The sequence below is a fragment of the Gossypium arboreum genome, chromosome 5, assembly GCF_025698485.1.
Source record: "Gossypium arboreum isolate Shixiya-1 chromosome 5, ASM2569848v2, whole genome shotgun sequence".
In the NCBI taxonomy this organism is placed as follows: domain Eukaryota; kingdom Viridiplantae; phylum Streptophyta; class Magnoliopsida; order Malvales; family Malvaceae; genus Gossypium; species Gossypium arboreum.
The window spans coordinates 53,439,344-53,459,406 of NC_069074.1; the positions used below are offsets into that span (position 1 = coordinate 53,439,344).

The 20,063-nt window shown below is 36.3% G+C and overlaps 1 long non-coding RNA gene across 1 annotated transcript; it reads left to right on the top strand.

Annotated features, from left to right (window-relative positions):
• The first annotated feature begins 246 nt into the window (after positions 1-246).
• Positions 247-2,140, top strand: LOC128292912 (uncharacterized). The gene is made up of 2 exons (XR_008282903.1): positions 247-351; positions 1,951-2,140. It is a non-coding gene; the product is annotated as an uncharacterized LOC128292912 (long non-coding RNA).
• Positions 2,141-20,063: the final 17,923 nt, after the last annotated feature.

Below are 20,063 nucleotides of genomic sequence, written 5' to 3' on the forward strand. Positions count from 1 at the left end.
ATTAATTGGGGATAAAATATGGCACAAAAAGCCTTGTGGCTTAGTGGCAAGTAGCGTGTGGAGCATCTGAGGGGAGGCATGGGTTCGAATCCCATGGCAAGCAAGGAGCATTTATTTTGCTAACAGGGGGTGGGAAGAGTTGGTGTTAAATTTAAACTTTGATGTTGGAGGGATCCCACATCGGGAAGCTAACGTAAGAGTGGTTGCGAAGCTGACTTTAAACAGAGGGAACTATGAGGAGAGTAAAGGTACCTTTTCTTGGCTGATCCCTTTCGCTGTATGGCGTGCTCGTTTGGGTTGGGCGTCGGTTAAGAGTGCTCGGAGCGTGGATTAACTCCAGTCTCCTATCAGGTGTGTATTTTCTCGCTACTCTAACTGTAGGATGGCTACTTCGGGCCGTGATGGGCCGAAAGGGGTCATGTGGGCCTAATGGGCCTACGGGTCCAATTGGATAAGTTGTTTGATTGTGTAGTAAATATTGGACTAGATTTGGGCTAAAAGGGCCACACGAGCATATGGGCCTATTTGGGCTGAGAATAGGCTTTAGGCCCATTCGTATTGTTATCCCTGTTTAGAATACTTTAATTTACCAAATTACTGAAATGCCCTCAATTTGTAAAATTACCAAAGTACCCTCGATTTACAAAATTATCGTTTTACCCCCGATTTACAGAATTAGCATTTTACCTTCGATTTATAAAATTACCATTTTACCCTCGATTTGTAGAATTACCGTCTCACCCTCGATTTACAAAATTATTATTTTACCTCGATTTATAGAATTACCATTTTACCCTTGATTTAAAGAATTACCATTTTACCCTCGATTTACAGAATTACTGTTTTACCTTTGATTTACAAAATTACTAAAATACCCTTGGTTTACAAAATTACCAAAATACCCTCGATCAGTAAAATTACCAAAATACCCCTGATTTGTGAAATTATCGAAATACTCTCAATTTGTAAAATATCGAAATACCCCTGTAGGGTAGAATTACCGAAATACCCCTGTAGGATAGAATTACTGAAATAACCTTGTAAGGTAGAATTACTGAAATAACCCTGTAAGGTAGAATTACCGAAATACCCCTGTAGGGAAGAATTACTGAAATACCCCTGTAGGGTAGAATTATCGAAATACCCTTGTAGGGTAGAATTACCGAGATACCCTTGGGTAAAATTACCATTTTGCCCCTAGGGTGTTAGATGACTGTTTTGCCCTTATGGGTAAGTGACTGACTTGGACTGTGTGGTTGACGGATTTGATTGTGAATATATGTTGGTGATATGAATGACTTGACTGTGATTGTTTGATTCAAATATGGGCATGACATTCTGCATACATGACATGTTGCATGGGTTGGGTTATATAAAAATGGAGGAAGTGCTAAAAGGGCTTTGCCCCAGTTTACCGAAAAGGGCTTTACCCCAGTTTATCAAAAAGGGCTTTGCCCCAGTTATTAACAGAGGCTAGGCCTCTAATTATATAATAAAGCAGTTATGTTGCCAGTGGAGAGTTTGGTTGGGTGGGTTGAGTTATTCCCCACATGGAGAGTTTGGTTGGGTGGGTTGAGTTATTCCTCACATGGAGAGCTTGGTTGGTACAGGTGGAGAGTAGCGGATGGTGGGTTGAGTAGTCTTCCCAAATGGGCTTGCATACATCCATTGACATTACATGTGATATTGAAATGGGCCTAAGGGCCATACCGTTTATAGTAAAGGCTTCGGCCCAGTGATATGATTTATGAAAAGGCTTCGGCCTAGTGATATGATTTATGAAAAGGCTTCGGCCCAGTGATATGATTTATGGAAAGGCTTTGGCCCAGTATATGTCAAGACTAAATAGGGCTTTGGCCCAGATTGTCTTGATACTGTGTTATTTATTGTTTGTTTGTTATTGGGGTTACACATCGAGTTTTCGTAAACTCACCCGTTTCTAACTGCAAGGTAATCCCTAAGCTTAGATGGTTTGGAGCTGCGAGGGACTCGGAGATGGCCACACTACTGTTTCTGTTTCTTTTAATTGCAATAAGTAGCCGATTTATTTCTTTATAAGTTTTATCTTATTAATATTATTATTTGGTTTTGGGTTGTAATAAGGCCAATTTAATTATTTTTCTGGGATTATTTTATCTTATACCCTATATTTTTCTGATAACAATATGAGTTAGACCTAGGGCGCGTTTCGAAAATGATAATTGTTTTCAAAATAACACAACGATACAATTAATTGGTTTATCAAAAATATCAACTTAAATGAATTCCAACTCGTTTTTCTCAAAACCTAACCTAGCACCAAAGTGTGGCAATAGTTGTGGGCATGTCTAGGATTGGATCCAATCAAAAGCTTGGTACTTAAGCAGCCTTCTAGGCTCACCTCCTCTGTTTCGGATACCTACCTGGTGCACAACTTCCATTCACTTTATTAACTTAGCGAAGACTATCTTTTAAAACACTAAGAAGGACGTTGAAAGAGGCATGGGTTTTCTTAAAAACTTCAATGTGACACGTCGGATCCGGCCATAACGTCTGGGCCAGGTTTGGGGTGTTACATTTAGTGGTATCAGAGCCAGGTTACAAAACTCGGCTGTGGTATAGGTAGCAGAAAATTATTGTTATTTTTTTTCTTTTTCGAAATTAGGGTTTTTCGAAATTGGGGTTTTTCTAAAATTTTATTTTGAAATTTATCAACAAAACTTGACTTTTTTCTGAAAAGATGCTACTGAAAGTGTGGTACACCGAGTCTCCGGCACCAAATCTGTAAGTTCTCTAACTCTGTTTACTGTTATAGATTGAAATGCTATATTGAGAAACTACTGTAGATAGTAGCACTATACTAAAGCTCTCTAGTTAGAGTAAACTGTAACGCTTGAATTTAGATTTAGTATTTATTTGGTGTGTGTTTTGGAAATGTAGAAATTGTTTGCATGTGAAATCTATCCGCTCTGATGGATAAATGTTTTGGGTGTATGTTAGTATTATTAGTATCAGAGTGCACTGTGGAGGTGTGGTGGTGTAGTCTGAGAGTGGGAAATTTCGAGGACGAAATTTCTTTAAGGGGGGTAGAATTGTAACACCCTGAATTTGGGCTTAGAAGTATCGAGCCTTGAGTGTGGGTCCGTAAGGAGGTTATATATAGGTATTTAATTGTGCAATGAAATGACACAATTAAATGTCTGTTTTAGTGGTTAATGGCCCTGAGAAGTGTTGGAGAAATCTTAGGTTCAAACCTCGCCTTTAGCAAAAATTTTGGTATTAAGTGAAAAAAAAAACTTGGATGCTTGGATGAGGGCCTTTTAAATTATTGTGTTAAATAAATGACACAAGGAAGCTTGTAGTCTAGTGGTTATGGCATCATTAAGGTTGTATGGGAGCCTAGGTTCAAGCCTTGGCTCTTGCAATTTATTCTGGTTTTTTTAAGGGAACCTGGACTTTGGCCTTTAGACCTTATAATTAATTGGGGATAAAATATGACACAAAAAGCCTTGTGGCTTAGTGGCAAGTAGTGTGTGGAGCATCTGAGGGGAGGCATGGGTTCGAATCCCATGGCAAGCAAGGAGCATTTATTTTGCTAACAGGGGGCGACAAGAGTTGGTGTTGAATTTAAACTCTGATGTTGAAGGGATCCCACATCGGGAAGCTAACATAAGAGTGGTTGCGAAGCTGGCTTTAAATAGAGGGAACCATGAGGAGAGTAAAGGTACCTTTTCTTGGCTGATCCCTTTCGCTGTATGGCGTGCTCATTTGGGTTAGGCGTCGGTTAAGAGTGCTCGGAGCGTGGATTAACTCCAGTCTCCTATCAGGTGTGTATTTTCTCGCTACTCTAGCTGTAGGATGGCTACTTCGGGCCGTGATGGGCTGAAAGAGGTCATGTGGGCCTAATGGGCCTACGGGCCCAATTGGATAAGTTGTTTGATTGTGTAGTAAATATTGGACTAGGCTAGGTGAATCTCATATTTGTGGCTAGATTTGGGCTAAAAGGGCCACACGAGCGTGTGGGCCTATTTGGGCTGAGAATAGGCTTTAGGCCCATTCGTATTGTTATCCCTGTTTGGAATACTTTAGTTTACCAAATTATTGAAATGCCCTCAATTTGTAAAATTACCAAAGTACCCTCGATTTACAGAATTACCGTTTTACCCTCGATTTACAGAATTACCATTTTACTCTCGATTTATAGAATTACCATTTTACCCTCGATTTATAGAATTACCATTTCACCCTCGATTTACAGAATTATCGTTTTACCCTTGATTTATAGAATTACCGTTTTACCCTTGATTTACAAAATTACTGAAATACCCTTGGTTTACAAAATTACCAAAATACCCTCGATCAGTAAAATTACCAAAATACCCCTGGTTTGTAAAATTACAAAATACCCCTGATTTGTGAAATTATCGAAATACTCTCGATTTTTAAAATATCGAAATACCCCTGTAGGGTAGAATTACCGAAATACCCCTGTAGGGTAGAATTACTGAAATACCCCTGTAGGGTAGAATTACCGAATACCGTTGTAGGGTAGAAATACCGAAACACCCCTGTAGGGTAGAATTACCGAGATACCCTTGGGTAAAATTACCATTTTTCCCCTAGGGTGGTAGATGACTGTTTTTCCCTTGTGGGCAAGTGATTGACTTGGACTGTGTGGTTGACTGATTTGATTGTGAATATATGTTGGTGATATGAATGACTTGACTGTGATTGTTCGATTCAAATATGGGCATGACATTCTGCATACATGACATGTTGCATGGGTTGGGTTTTATAAAAATGGAGGAAGTGCTAAAAGGGCTTTGCCCCAGTTTACCGAAAAGGGCTTTGCCCCAGTTTATCAAAAAGGGCTTTTCCCCAGTTATTCAAAGAGGCTAGGCTTCTAGTTATATAATAAAGAAGCTATGTTGCCAGTGGAGAGTTTGGTTGGGTGGGTTGAGTTATTCCCCACATGGAGAGCTTGGTTGGTAAGGGTGGAGAGTAGCGGATGGAGGGTTGAGTAGTCTCCCCAAATGGGCTTGCATACATCCATTGACATTACATGTGATATTGAAATGGGCCTAAGGGCCATACCGTTTATAGTAAAGGCTTCGGCCCAGTGATATGATTTATGAAAAGGTTTTGGCCTAGTGATATGATTTATGAAAAGGCTTCAGCCCAGTGATATGATTTATGAAAAGGCTTCGGGCCAGTGATATGATTTATGGAAAGGCTTGACCCGATATGTCAAGACTAAATAGGGCTTTGGCCCGATTGTCTTGATACCGTGTTATTTACTTGTTTGTTTGTTATTGGGGTTACACATCTGAGTTTTCGTAAACTCACCCGTTTCTAATCGCAAGGTAATCCCTAAGCTTAGATGGTTTAGAGCGCAAGGGACTCGGAGATGGCCACACTACTGTTCCTATTTCTTTTAATTGCAATAAGTAACCGATTTATTTCTTTATAAGTTTTATCTTATTAATATTATTATTTGGTTTTGGATTGTAATAAGGCCATTTTAATTATTTTTCTGGGATTATTTTATCTTATACCCTATATTTTTCTGATAACAATATGAGTTAGACCTAGGGCGCGTTTCCAAAATGATAATTTTTTTCAAAATAACGTAACTATACAATTAATCGATTTATCAAAAATATCTACTTAAATGAATTCCAACTTGTTTTTCTCAAAACCTAACCTAGCACCAAAGTGTGGCAATGGTTGTGGGCATGTCTAGGATTGGATCCAATCAAGAGCTTGGTACTTAAGTAGCCTTCTAGGCTCACCTCCTCTGTTTCGGATACCTACCTGGTGCACAGCTTCCATTCATTTTATTAACTTAGCAAAGACTATCTTTTAAAACACTAAAAAGGACGTTGAAAGAGGCATGGGTTTTCTTAAAAACTTCAATGTGACACGTCGGATCCAGCCATAACGTCTGGGCCGGGTTTGGGGTGTTACAACTCATATTTATCAACTTTTGCAATTAAGCCCTAATATGCAAATCGGACATGCAATCACTGAAATTTCTTATCGGTATTCTAACACATGCATCTAATCACTCGGTAAATCATAAAATTAATTGCAATAAACTTTTCTATCTCGGATTCATGGTTTCACAACCATTGTTCCGTTTAGGCCCTATTTCGGGATGTTACAAAATGGCATTATGAAATACTTGTGTATAAATGTTGAGAATTAATTTGAGATATGGTGATTGGTAGAATTTGTTTAGTTCTTTTGAAAAATATCATTTAGGTTATATATGATTATATACTAATGTAGTGTGATTTGGCATTCGATTATTAGGAATTAGAAATTTATCCTCTTAATTATCTATTTGATTAAGGTAAGTTGATATTGAGTTCATGAATTATTTGAAGATGTTTAGTGATGAAATTGAATAATTAATGATTATGTGCTTAAAAGTTATTTGTAACAATATTGAAACGAAGGGAAAGTTTATAGTTATATGTATGAAAAACATGCTTTGTAAATGTGATATTGGTGACAAAGTTATGTATTTAACTATCAAAGGATGATTTGTTTTGATTTGAACTAATGTGGTTTATGATCGCTCAATTAAAATTTTTGGTACTGATATTATGTGATTTTGGAAATGATTGTTAGGTTTAGAAAATTTAATGCTCTTTTAGTATTCATTTATGGATTGAGGTAAGTTGATTTGAGTTATTAGATATGGACTAATTAAGCTTCTTAAGCTTACCTTTTTTTTTGTTTTTGTAGTTAACGTTTTACGAAATTGGTTAGGTGGATCAACCTCAGACCTCACACTATCCAAACTTTTTTGGTAGCTATTGTTTGAGTTATCATAATTTGTGGCATGTTTATAGGGTTTAATGTTGTTAAGGTGAAAAAGTTAGTTGAATTGAAATTAAGCTTATATGGTTTTGGATTGGTAATCTATGTTTCATGTTGATGTTATTTCGGATGTGGTACGTTCAGTACACTTGTCATTTGGCATTGTTTTGGTTTATTTCTCATGTGATGATGAAATATGGTCAATTTGGTAGGTAGATAATGATAATGGACATGTTTGAGGTGTTTATGGTATGTGATTTGGAATTTGGTATTTTAAGGCTTTGTTGATAATTGATTGACATGAACATGAATGTAAAATTTTAAGTGAATTACTTGATTGTCATATATAAAAATTGTGGTGTGAATGAGGGCACATTGGTTAGGCATTTAGGTTGAATCTTTTAACATTAGTTAGGCATTTAGGTTGAATCTTTTAACATGTTTTGGATTATTTTAGGTGTGTTTTAAGTAGGTTTAATTGCTGGTATATGAGTTGCTTGCGGTCTAAGTAAGTTCGAAATGGTAAACTGCATTTAAAGGTTCAATTAGAGGTACACGACCTGGGACACATGCTGTCACACGCACACAGCCTTTTCACACAGTCGTGTGTTTCAAAAAAGTATGCCACACGATCTAGGCACGACTTGTGATTTGGTCGTGTGACCTAGCATCGAAGCTAACATGGGCTAGCACATGGTTTATGACACGGTTATGTGACCTTATTTCAAATATACACACGATCTAGCACATGACCTGCTGCACGACTGTGTGAGGGAATTTTGAAGTTACACGGTTTGTCACATGGTTGGCCGTATAGTCGTGTGACCCCTATTTTCCAAATTTCTCTATTTTGATTCAAATCAGTCTCTAGTTGTTCCAATATATTTTTAGGGTCCCGTAAGCTCGGTTTAAGACCCGTAAATGTGATTTTTCTATCAATAAAATGTATATTTGAATATTGTTATTTAAATTAATAATTGAATGGATTAGCGTTGTAAATTGTTTGTTATGTAATACTCTGTAACCCTAATTTGGTGATAGAGACGGGTTAGGGGTGTTACACAACTAGTCACAGCATGCTACTCGGTGAGATTGTCCCAAGATGACTCATTTATGGTGCATGATGCGATAGGTGTTGAGTTGATGGTTATACACTCAAGATCATCTAGTTATGTAATTCCTTAAGGAGCTATGCTTAAGTTAGAATAATGGCCAAATGTTACACGATTATAAATATGTGTGAATGCTTAAGGATTACGTTCATGTACTAATTGGATGGAAATTCATGTTCTTACTAGTTGATAATGATCAACCCAAGGTGTGATACAATTTTCTGAGACTTGGAAAGTTTGATAAATTCTTGAAGGATGGATCATCTCGAATAGGTTCAAATTGGGTGGAAACCTTGACCTAAAGTACTCGAATGCTTTAAGGAACCAGAGTTATAATAGAGCCCGATCCGATTAAACTTAACGAATTACTCGAACCCTGGTATAAGGAAGTTGCCACGCTTCAGGATAGGAAATCGAAGTGATAAGACAAGGGGTGAACGCCACAAAGTTGTGAGAGTTTGATAAGTTCAATAAGTAGTTAAAAACCTTGGAGAGAAGAATCTCACAAATAAAGTTTTTTTGATTCAAAATGTCTTCAACCTTACAAATGACCAATTACTTGATTTATATAGGCCCTAAAATGGCCATTCAAATTCAGCATAAAAAAGGTGTTCACACTAACAATTGAAGCATTAAAATTCTATTCATGAACATGATGCATTCATGTATAAACCAAATGGACATATTCCTTTCTTAAATTCTTTCATGCGTGCTTATCTAGGAAGCAATCTTCAAATTCATGAATGAGTGGCCTTTGATCTCCCTTAACCCTTTTGGCTGAATGTGCATTGCATGGGACATGCACCATCTTAATTTGAAGCTTTAATGCGTATTGGGATGTTGAAAGGACAACATGGATATTTGAAATTCATTCCCACCTTGGTGCATGTATATGTTCATTCAATGGCTGAATTTATGATGTACATTCAATTTGATTTTTTCATGAATCCTTCTTCATTAAGAAATCCACTAAGACATGTACTTGGCCTTTCATAAGAACAAACACATGTATCATCATTGAAGGCTTGAATCTTGAACATTCTAGATGGTTCTTGGTGCATGCATTCGGCTAGATGAAAAGTCCTTCATTAGGCCACACGAATAGACACATACACCATATAAATAAGCATAATCCTTTTGCAACAAACACAAATCACAATCGGCTATGGCACTTAACTAAACTAGATGCACACTTAGACTCTTGATGCACACACACATGGATGAATTGACTTAGTCAAACAACATGCTTTAACTAACACAAGCAAAACACCATGCACATGACTCATGCCTATAAACAACTGACAAACCAAATGTGGCAAATTAACACACACATATAATTATGAACTTATAACACAATTAACATATGAAACACATAAATAAGATACAAACATAAGCTTTGGAATTCAAATACAAACATGACTTAATTAAAAGTCCTTAAAATGTTGGCCCAAAATCATTCAAACCCATGAAATGTTTCATTTTACACATGGGCCCTTGTGTTTGGGCCAATCTCGATATCTTTGCATGGCTTCGTAACATGATGTGACCAGAATCACATCAATGTGGCTTGATTCAATGGGTGTAGGAATTATCATTGCAACGACTTAGAAATTTTTTCAAGGTTTAATGTAAGATGCATGTAATAGCCTATTTTCTAGTGAGATCGGAATAGGGGTTTCGGGACCACAAATCTGAGCCAAAAAATAAAATTTATTTTATTTTAATATATGGTCCGTATTATGATAGACATGTCTTGTGAAAATTTTGATAAGAAAATTTTATCGATTATGTGCTTAATTACGAGAAGGACCAAATCGTATAAAATGCAAAAGTTAAATTCTAGTAGCTATAAGGATTAAATAGCTGTAAAATTCAAAACTTGAGGTCCTTATATGGTAATTAGACCATTAAAGAAAGTATGCAGATATTTTGGTGACTCATCCATGTAAATTTAGAAAAAGGGCAAGGACTAAATTGGAAAGTGAAAATATTTAATTAATTAAAAGATGATAAAAAAGAAATACCATTTTATTTATCATCTTCTTCCCCAAAAGTACATGGAAACCCTAGGAGAGAGAGAGAAGAAACTTTCATGGCCAAATTGGGTAAGTTTCCTTGGCCCGTTTTTAGTAATTTTGATATTTTTAAAACCAGGATAGCTTAATCTATCTATTTGGGGGATCAATTTGAGAAGTTATCGAAGTATGGAAAATGAATCATGGATGTATGTGCTGAAAATTAGAAATTTTTGGTAGAAAAAGAAAGGTTGTTGATAGATAAACAACTTTTACAAAGTGATTATTGATGAAAACATGATTTAGGGACTAAAACGTAAAGTTGTGAAATTGAAGAAAAATGCTGAATTTTTATGAATACATGTTCTGTAAATTTTGTAATGGGATTTTGGTTAGGCTTGGAATAGGGAGTAAATTGCACAATTTTTATTTTCCGAGCCTAGGGACGAAATGAAAATTTATGGAAAAGTTAGGGGCAAAATGATAATTTTACCTAGGATAAAAATTGAGTCCACTTGAATATAAAATATGATAAATTGATGTTAAATTTACTCGTATAGATCCAGTAGACCAAATTCAGAGATAGAACGAGGAAAGGAGGAAAATGTCGAATTAGTAGATTTATGTACACGAACATTTGTCGAGGTAAGTTCTTGTAACTAAATTGTAAGTTCGTGTAACTAAATTGTATATGTTTTTATGCTTGAATTAAATGTTGTGTTTGCGAATTGTATAAATGCCATAAATATGTGAAATGATCACATACTCGTTAAAGCTCGATAAATGAAAGTGCCCGATCAATTATAATGCCCGACAAATGATAAATGATAAAAATGTTAATTTTATGCTTGAGTTGAATGTGAACATTTGAATTGCATAAATGCATAAATATATGAGATTGGCCACATGCTTGATAAGGCTTAAGAGATGCTAAATTCCGTATTAAAATGTTACTTATATGTTTGAAATGAATATGGAATGTAACACCCCTCACCCGTATTCAACGCCGAAATAGGGTTACGATGCATTACTAGACTCACAGTACAATTAAACATTCTTTTAGCATACATTTTCTCAATTCAACCATTCATCATTCAATCTCAATCAATTTGTCCCTAATACGAGCCTACGAGACCCTAAACATGCTTTGGGAGTGGTTCGGGACTAAACATGCTTTACGAGGCCCATGTGGACAAAAATAGGCTATTTACCAAGCCATTTTGCCACTCAAATAATCACACACCTACACCACAATTCAAAGAATCAACTCAAAGTATAATAGGCATTAAATCCACCTCAACCAAGTATCATTTAAACCATTTCAATGCCAACAATATACAAGACACATAATATTCCAATTTGCCATTTAGTTCATACCAAATATCAACTACTTCAAACAATCATCACACAGCCATCAACCAACTCAATTCACAAGACTTATTCATACATATATGTACATGATTCAAACATACCAAATATACCAAAATAAGCCATCACTCATGGCTATTTTTACATACCAAAACATATACATTTAAAATCCAATTCATTTGGCCAAAATCATTATTAAGTCAACCAAAATAACCAAAATCCCTATACATGCTATATACTTAAAATACCAAGTTCATAAGTACCGAGAGATAGGTGGATAGTGTGATGATGTCTACGACGATCCTCGAACCCGAGCTAGCTATGAATTCACTATAAATGTAACACCCCTTACCCGTATTCAATGCTAGAATAGGATACGAGGCATTACCAGACTTACAAAGTAAGCAAACATAAAATTCCGAGTCATAAATTTTCTTCCAAATTAAGAACTTTTTGCATTCAACCATAAAGTCCCTAATATGAGCCTACGAGGCTCGAAACATGTTTTGGAAGTGGTTCGAGACTAAACTGAGCACTTAGGAAATTTTTACAAAAATTATAAAAATTTTGTTATGAACAGGGGTCATACGCCCGTGTGGCTTGGGACATGCCTGTGTGGGCAGGCTGTGTGGTCACACTCGCCCCTATCCCTAACCCGTGCAACTATTTGTTTTGCAATACATGAGCAAATTGACGTCACACGGCCAAGTCACATGCCCATGTGCCAAGCCTTGTGATAAATTATATTTTCATAAAATAGGTGCAGACTTCACATGGTCGGGATACACGCCCATGCCTGAGACCGTGTCACTCACACAGCTGAGACACACGCCTATGTGCTAATTCTGTTTCTCAAAATTAAGGTGTAGGGGACACACGACCAGAACACATGCCCATGGGATAGACCATGTGTCACACATGGCCTAGACACACTCTCATGTGTCAACCCATGTGGATAAAATACTTTACCAAGCCATTTGTCACCCTCTTTTACACCTACACACACCTAAGATCAATGACATAATCCATGGCATGTTTAAGCAACCAAAACATACATTATCAAGATTACCAACACTTATCATATTTACTATAGCATAATTTTACCAAATCAATTCATACCAAACTCACATTCACAAGTATCAACATGAATACTTAATGCATAATGCTACTTAGACTTTCTAGCACACCAAAGGAACCATTTCATCCATTTCACAACAAGTCATTTAACCATAATAAAATATAGCAATCCATTGCAAAACACAAAAAACAAGAAGGCATTAACACATATACTTATATAAATGGGCTTACAACCATTTTAGCCAAAATAAGCCAATTACATCGCTAAATACCAAATCACCTTAAACAAATATAAGCCAATACATTTGGCCAAATCAAATGAAACATATAACAAAATGCCCAATCCCTATACATGCCATACTCTCAAAATGTTCTAAAATCATTAGTACCAAAAGGATAGTTTGATAGTGCGGTGCGACTTCCGACAATCTCCAATCCCGAGCTAGCTTGGTGACACTATAAAACATTGAAAATAAAATGGAGTAAGCTATATAGCTTAGTAAGCCCGTATGAAGAAATAAGCAACCTTACCATACATTAATCATGCAAGTAATAAAACATAAGATGACATCATTTACCATAGTCTCATGAACATTCAATTCCATCACAACTTACCTTGAAATCGTCATTTCACGAATTAATAATCCTAAGCTTCGAGTACATATCTGTACCATCTCGTAATGAATCTACACTTATTCTCATCTTTGACATACCCGTGAACCACTCAGAATAGTAATGTTAGATACTTGGGAATCTTGCGCACTAAGTGCCACATATGTAGCCAATGCTACCTCAATCTCATATCACATAATTGCTCGCTCTCGAGCTAATCAACGGGTTTGCTCACACAAGCTGTCAGTTAAGACGTAGCTACTTGGTGCTGTTCACACAAGCTGTCAAGGAACCGTAACATATGCCGGTATACTTAGCCACTGGCAAGACATACGAGACCAGACCCGGATCACATAATCTCATAACACATGGTAACCCTAGTGACATGTCACTTGTATCCTAATCTATTCTTAAGGTTCAAATGAGATTTCTTGCTTATTGAATTGTCGTTGAACTCATCCATAGAGTTAAACTCGTCCACGCAATCAATCATACAGTTCATGAAATATTAAAACATTTAAATACAATTATATTAAAGCTTATTTAACATAAGAACTTACCTCGGTTACAAAAATGACTATAAGTTCGATTTAGTCCACAACCTTGTTATTTTCCCGGTCTAAACTCGAACTTCATTTTTCTTGATCTATAATATCAAATTTAACTTATTTAATCATCACATTACTCAATTCAGCCAAAAAACACAATATGGCTAAAATTAAATTTTTGCCCTTAACCTTTTGACATTTTTACAATTTAGTCCTTAGGCTCGTAAAATGAATTTCTTTCAATTTCCTCACAACCCAAGCCTAGCCAGACCTTCTTCATGCTCATAATAGCCCAAAATTTTCATTTATTCACATTTTTCTTCTCATTTTATAGACTTTTACAAATAAGTCCCTATTTGTCGTTTTTTTACCGAAAATCACTTTACAAAAGTCATTTAACAAACAGCAAACATACATTTTCTACTATCAAACATCAAAATACATACATGTTCAACATGGGTAAAATTTTAAACTTCACCTTTCTTTCAAACTAGTCCTTGAAATAGGTAAATCAAGTTATAACGATCTCAAAAATATAAAAATCGTTAAAAACGAGACAAATACGGAACTACAATTGAGCTTGGAAGTTGACCAAACCCTAGCTATGGCTTCTCCTTGAAAAATTCGGCTAGGGGGACTAAATTGAAGAATATGGACACTTTTAGTTGTTAATTTTGTCTTTATTTTCCAAATGGCTAAAATGCCCTTAATGAAAAACTTTAAAATTTTACCTAACCATGTCCATTTTTGTCCATACAAAATATAATGGTCTAATTAGCATTTAAGGACCTGTAATTTAAGAATTCATAGCAATTAGGTACCTTTAACATAGAGAACTCACATTTTTCTCCTATTGCAATTTAGTCCTTCTAGTCAAATTGGATACTCAATCGATAAAATTTCTTAACGAAATTTTCACACAATCATTCAATCATACTTTAGACCTTAAAATAATAACAAAATAAATATTTCTACTTTAGATTTGTGGTCCCGAAACCACTATTCTGATTTGACCCAAAAATGAGCTGTTACAACTCTCCCCACTTTAGGGATTTTTGTCCCCGAAAATCTTACCAGAAAAGAGATTAGGGTACTATTTTCTCATAACTTCCTCAGGTTCCCACGTAGCCTCTTTGACCCCATGTCCTTGCCACAAAACTTTCACTAGAGCTATGCTTTTTATTTCTCAACTGTTTAACTTCCCGAGCTAAAATCTTGATCGGTTCTTCACCAGTCATATCAGGTCGAATCTCAATCTTTGTTGTGAGATTATTTGCGAAGGATTTGATCAATAATGGCACAACATCGATACATGAAACACATTTTGAATTCTTTCCAATTCCAACGGCAAAGCTAATCAATATGCCACTGCCCCTATTCTTTCAATAATCTCATACGGCCCAATGAACCGTGGATGCAACTTGCCTTTGCGACCAAATCTAAGAATTTTCTTCCACGGTGAAACTTTCAGAAACACTTTATCACCTACCTGAAATTCAATATTCTGTCATTTCAAATCCGTGTATGATTTTTGTTGATCAGAAGCTACTTTCAAACAATCACGAATTACTTTCACCTTTTCTTCAGTTTCTTTGACCTAATCAACCCCGCGAATCTACTTCTCATTAAGCTTGGTCTAGTATAACGGAGTTCAGCATTTGCAACCATACAATGCTTTAAACAGTGCCATCTTTATACTCGACTGATAACTATTGTTATAAGCAAATTCGACGAATGGTAGGTATTTCTCCCAACTGCCTTCGAACTCTAAAACACAACAGCGAATCATATCTTCGAGAATTTGAATCACTCTCTTAGATTGACTGTCTATTTGCTGATGGAACGCAGTACTAAAATTTAACTTTGTACCCAACGCTTCTTGCAATTTCTTCCAAAATCGCGACGTAAACCTCGAATCTCTATCCAAAATAATAGAAGTAGGCACCCGTGGAATCTAACAATCTCAGCAATGTACAATTTAGTGAGCTTATCAAGTGAATAATCAGTACGTACCGAAAGAAAATGAGCTGATTTTGTCAATCTATCAACAATGACTCAAACAACATCTTTCTTCTTTGGAGTCAGAGGTAATCCAGTTACGAAATCCATCATAATTCTGTCCCATTTCCACTCAAGAATCTTCTAGGCTGAAGTAAACTCGAAGGTACTTGATGTTCGGCCTTTACTTTTTGAAAAATCAGATATCTCGATACAAATTCAGAAATATCTCATTTCATACCCACCACCAATACAATTTCTTCAAATCATTATACATCTTCGTACTTCCTGGATGAACAGATACACAACCACTATGTGCCTCATGAAGAATTTTTTGAATCAACTCAGTATCTTTCGGTACACAAATCCTACCTCAGAACATCAAACAATCATCGACCCCAATCTGAAAATCTGAATCACTATTCGGTTTGCACTGAACTCTCTTAGCTTGCAATTCACTGTCACATTTTTGAGCTTCGCAAATTTGATGAAGAAATACCAGTGTAGCTTTTAACTCGGCTAGAATCGATCCATCATCAGAAAAAGTTAGTCGCGTATTCATTTCTCTCAAAGCAAACAAAGATTTCTTACTCAAAGCATTGACAACTACATTCTCCTTCCTAGGATGATAATCGATTACCAACTCATAGTGTTTCAACAACTCGAGCCATCTCCGTTGTCGTAAATGCGAATCTTTTTGAGTCATCAAATACTTTAAACTCTTGTTATCAGTAAAGATGTGACACTTTTCATCGAACAAATGGTGTCACCAAATTTTTAAAGCAAAAATAATCGCCACCAATTCCAAGTCGTGCATCAGATAATTCCTTTCGCATGGTTTCAACTGTCTCGAGGCATAAGCTATCACTTTACCCTATTGCATCAACATACAACCAAGACCATTCAAAGACGCGTCACTAAAAAAAGACAAACTCTTTTCCTGACTCAGGTTGCACTAACACCTGTGCCTCAGTCAACAACGCTTTCAACTAATCAAAACTCTTTTGACATTTCTTAGACCACTCGAATTTCACCTTTTTGTAACAATCTAGTTATAGGTGTAGCAATCATTGAAAATCCTTTAACAAAACGTCAATAATAACCAGCTAAACCTAAAAAGCCTCTAACTTTGGATACATTTCTCAGAGGTTTCCAATCAAAAACTGTCAAAATCTTACTTGGATTAAGCTGTATACCTTTCGCTGAAACATTGTGTGCCAAAAATCTGACCTTTCGAAGCAAAAACTCACTTTTGCTGAATTTAGCAAATAATTTCATATCTCTCAAAGTCTGCAATACAATTCTTAAATGTTCGGCATGCTCAGACTCATCTCGTGAATAAATCAAAATGTCGTAGAAAATAAAGAACTGCAAACTTATCTAAATATGGTCTGAAGATTCGAATCATCAAGTCTATAAAAACTATAAGAGCATTAGTTAATCCAAAAGGGATAACAAGAAATTCATATTGCCGTACCTCATTTTGAACGTGGTCTTCAGCACATCCAAATCTTTAACTCTCAACTGATAATAGCCTGATCTTAAGTCTATATTCGAGAACACTATTTCCCCCTTTCAACTGGTCGAACAAATCATCAATTCTCGGTAAGGGATACTTGTTCTTTATCGTAGCCTTGTTACGCTGACGATAATTAATACAAACTTCATGGATCCGTCTTTCTTCTTGACGAATTACACTGGTGCACCCTAGGTTGAAAAACTTGGTCTCACAAAACCCTTATCTGTCAGCTCTTGCAATGAGACTTCAATTCTTTCAATTCGGGTGGAGCCATTCTATATAGAGCTATCGATATAAGTGAAGTCCCCGGTACTAAATCAATAGTAAACTCAATCTCTCTAATCGGTGGTAATCCAGGCAACTCCTCTGGGAACACATTCGGATATTCACATACTATCGGCACAGATTTAATCTTCAATTTAGACACTTTCGTATTCAGTATATACACAAGATAAGCTTCACAACCTTTTCTTACATACCTCTGATCCAACATCGATGAAATCACAATAGGCAACTCAATCGGCTCATTCGGTTCAATCCGAATAATTTTGTTATTTTGACATTTCAATTCAATAATCTTTCATCTACAATTCGCTAAAACATCATGTAAGGTCAACCAATCCATTCCAAGAAATACATCGAACTCATCAAACGGTAAAAGCATCAAGTCAGCCGAAAAACAGTGACCTTGAATCATTAAAAGACAATTCTTGCAAACTTTATCAACTAGAACATATTTGCCTAAGGGGTTCGACACTTTAACCACATACTCAGTAGACTCAACAGGCAAATTCTTACTAGATACCAAATTCATGTAAATATAAGAATGAGTCGATCCAAGATCAATCAAGCAACTACATTAGTATCATAGAGAGAAAATGTACCAGTGATAACATCAGATGCATCTTCGCGAGCTCGAATAACGTAAGTTCTAGCAGGTGTTTTGACCTTTGATCTCACAATTAACTCTTTCATCACACTTGTAACACCCCAAACCCGGCCTAGACGTTATGACCGAATCTGACGTGCCACATTGAAATAAGAATCCATGTTTCATTTTAGTGTTTTAAAAAAATGACTTTGGTTAAGCTAACAAAGTGAATGGAAGCTGGGCACCAGGTAGGAATCCGTAACAGAGGAGGTGAGCCATGAAGGCTGCTTAAGTACCAAGCTCTTCGAATGGATCCAATCCTAGACATGCCCACAACCATTGCCACACCTGGTTAAATCGAGTTGTTGTAACACCCCGTGCCCGAGACCATTGTCGGAGTCGAACACTAGGTGCTGACCGACTTAATTCCTTTACTTGCAGTTCATTTTAAAAATTTCCAGACGGTGGCTATCGTATCACTTGTCACCTTAAAATTCATATCTTGAGTTCCACAACTCGAAAATCAGTTTCGTGATTTTTCCCTGAAACTAGACTCATATATGCATCTACAAATTGTTTTCTAGAATTTTTGGTCGGGCCAATTAGTACAGTTTATTAGTTAAAATCTCCCATGTTACAGGGATCGACTACACTAACCTTCGCGCATTACGACTTGGATATCTCCTTGTACAGGGCTTCAATGCTGATTCCGTTTGTTTCTATAGAAACTAGACTCAAAGAGGAATCTATACATATATGGCATGACTCCTAATTATCTCTGGTTAATTTATAATGAATTTCCAAAGTCGGAACAGGGAATCCAGAAACCGTTCTGGCCCTGTTTCACGAAAACCTAAATATCTCTTAACATACAGCTCATATGGTAGTTTTGTTTCTTCCATATGGAAATAGACTCATCAAGCTTTGATTACATAATCTATTCATAATTTAATTCCATTTCTACTATTTTTAGTGGTTTTTCAATCTCACATCACTGCTGCTGTCAGCATCTGTTACTAAAGCAAACTATGCCTATTTCATGGTTTTTCTTTGATCTAACCAATAATTCATCATACATATTAGAAATTATGACCATGACTAGCCATGCCAAAGGTTGATCATCACCGTCTCCCTACTACACTATTACCAAATCATGAAGTTAACACCGAAAATAATCAGCCATGACATATGACATAATAATCGAGTAGGCTTCAACCAATACTCAACCAAAACCGAATTACCAAGGCTTGTGTCCAAACATCATAGAACCAAATCCAACCGAACATTATGCCATTTTCGCATGGCTAAAGTTACATACCAAATTTCAACAAAATATAATAGCCTATACATGCCGAAATGTTCTCCTAAACCAACTAAGAAGAAAATACCAAAATTTGCTAGCCGGTGTGATGACTTCGACGACGGTCCCGAGCACACAAAATGGATCAAGAACTTAAATAAGCAACAATGAGCACACCAAATGAGTACATAACTCAGTAAGTCTTAAGCACTACTCTACCGTCCAACAATAATAATCATAAGTGAAAAACAAATAATACAAAATCGATTTTTCCAACCATGACAAACTATGCTACAATTTCTTAAAATTTTGGTTCGATCTCATGCCAAGTCCTTCAATCAAATCAAATGCCAAGTCAGCCCAATCGATTTAGATCCATTTCCTCAAATTTGGAACAACGATGCACTAGATAAATTTATGCATATACCGCACAACCTCAATTTCGATATTTAGTTAGTGGCTCAATCACTTACCTCATTCATGCACAATTTATATCAACAACCGAATGTTGCACACATAGTGCTTATTATGTTCGCACACATAGTGCCATAGTAAATCGCACACATAGTGCCATAGTAAATCGCACACATAGTGCCATAGTAAATCGCACACATAGTGCATTTGAGATTCCCTCATGCTTCAACCTCCCCATCGGCACACATAGTGCCACATAATTTTGCACACATAGTGCCCTATGTTGTTTCATCATGGTAAAGCAATTTACTTAACTCAAATTGTACATATGGTCATATTAGTAAGTAGGAGAATCATTCTGAAAAAATATCTATCCAAGGAGTTCTCACAAAAAAAATGCTTAAGGACTTACCTTGTGTTGG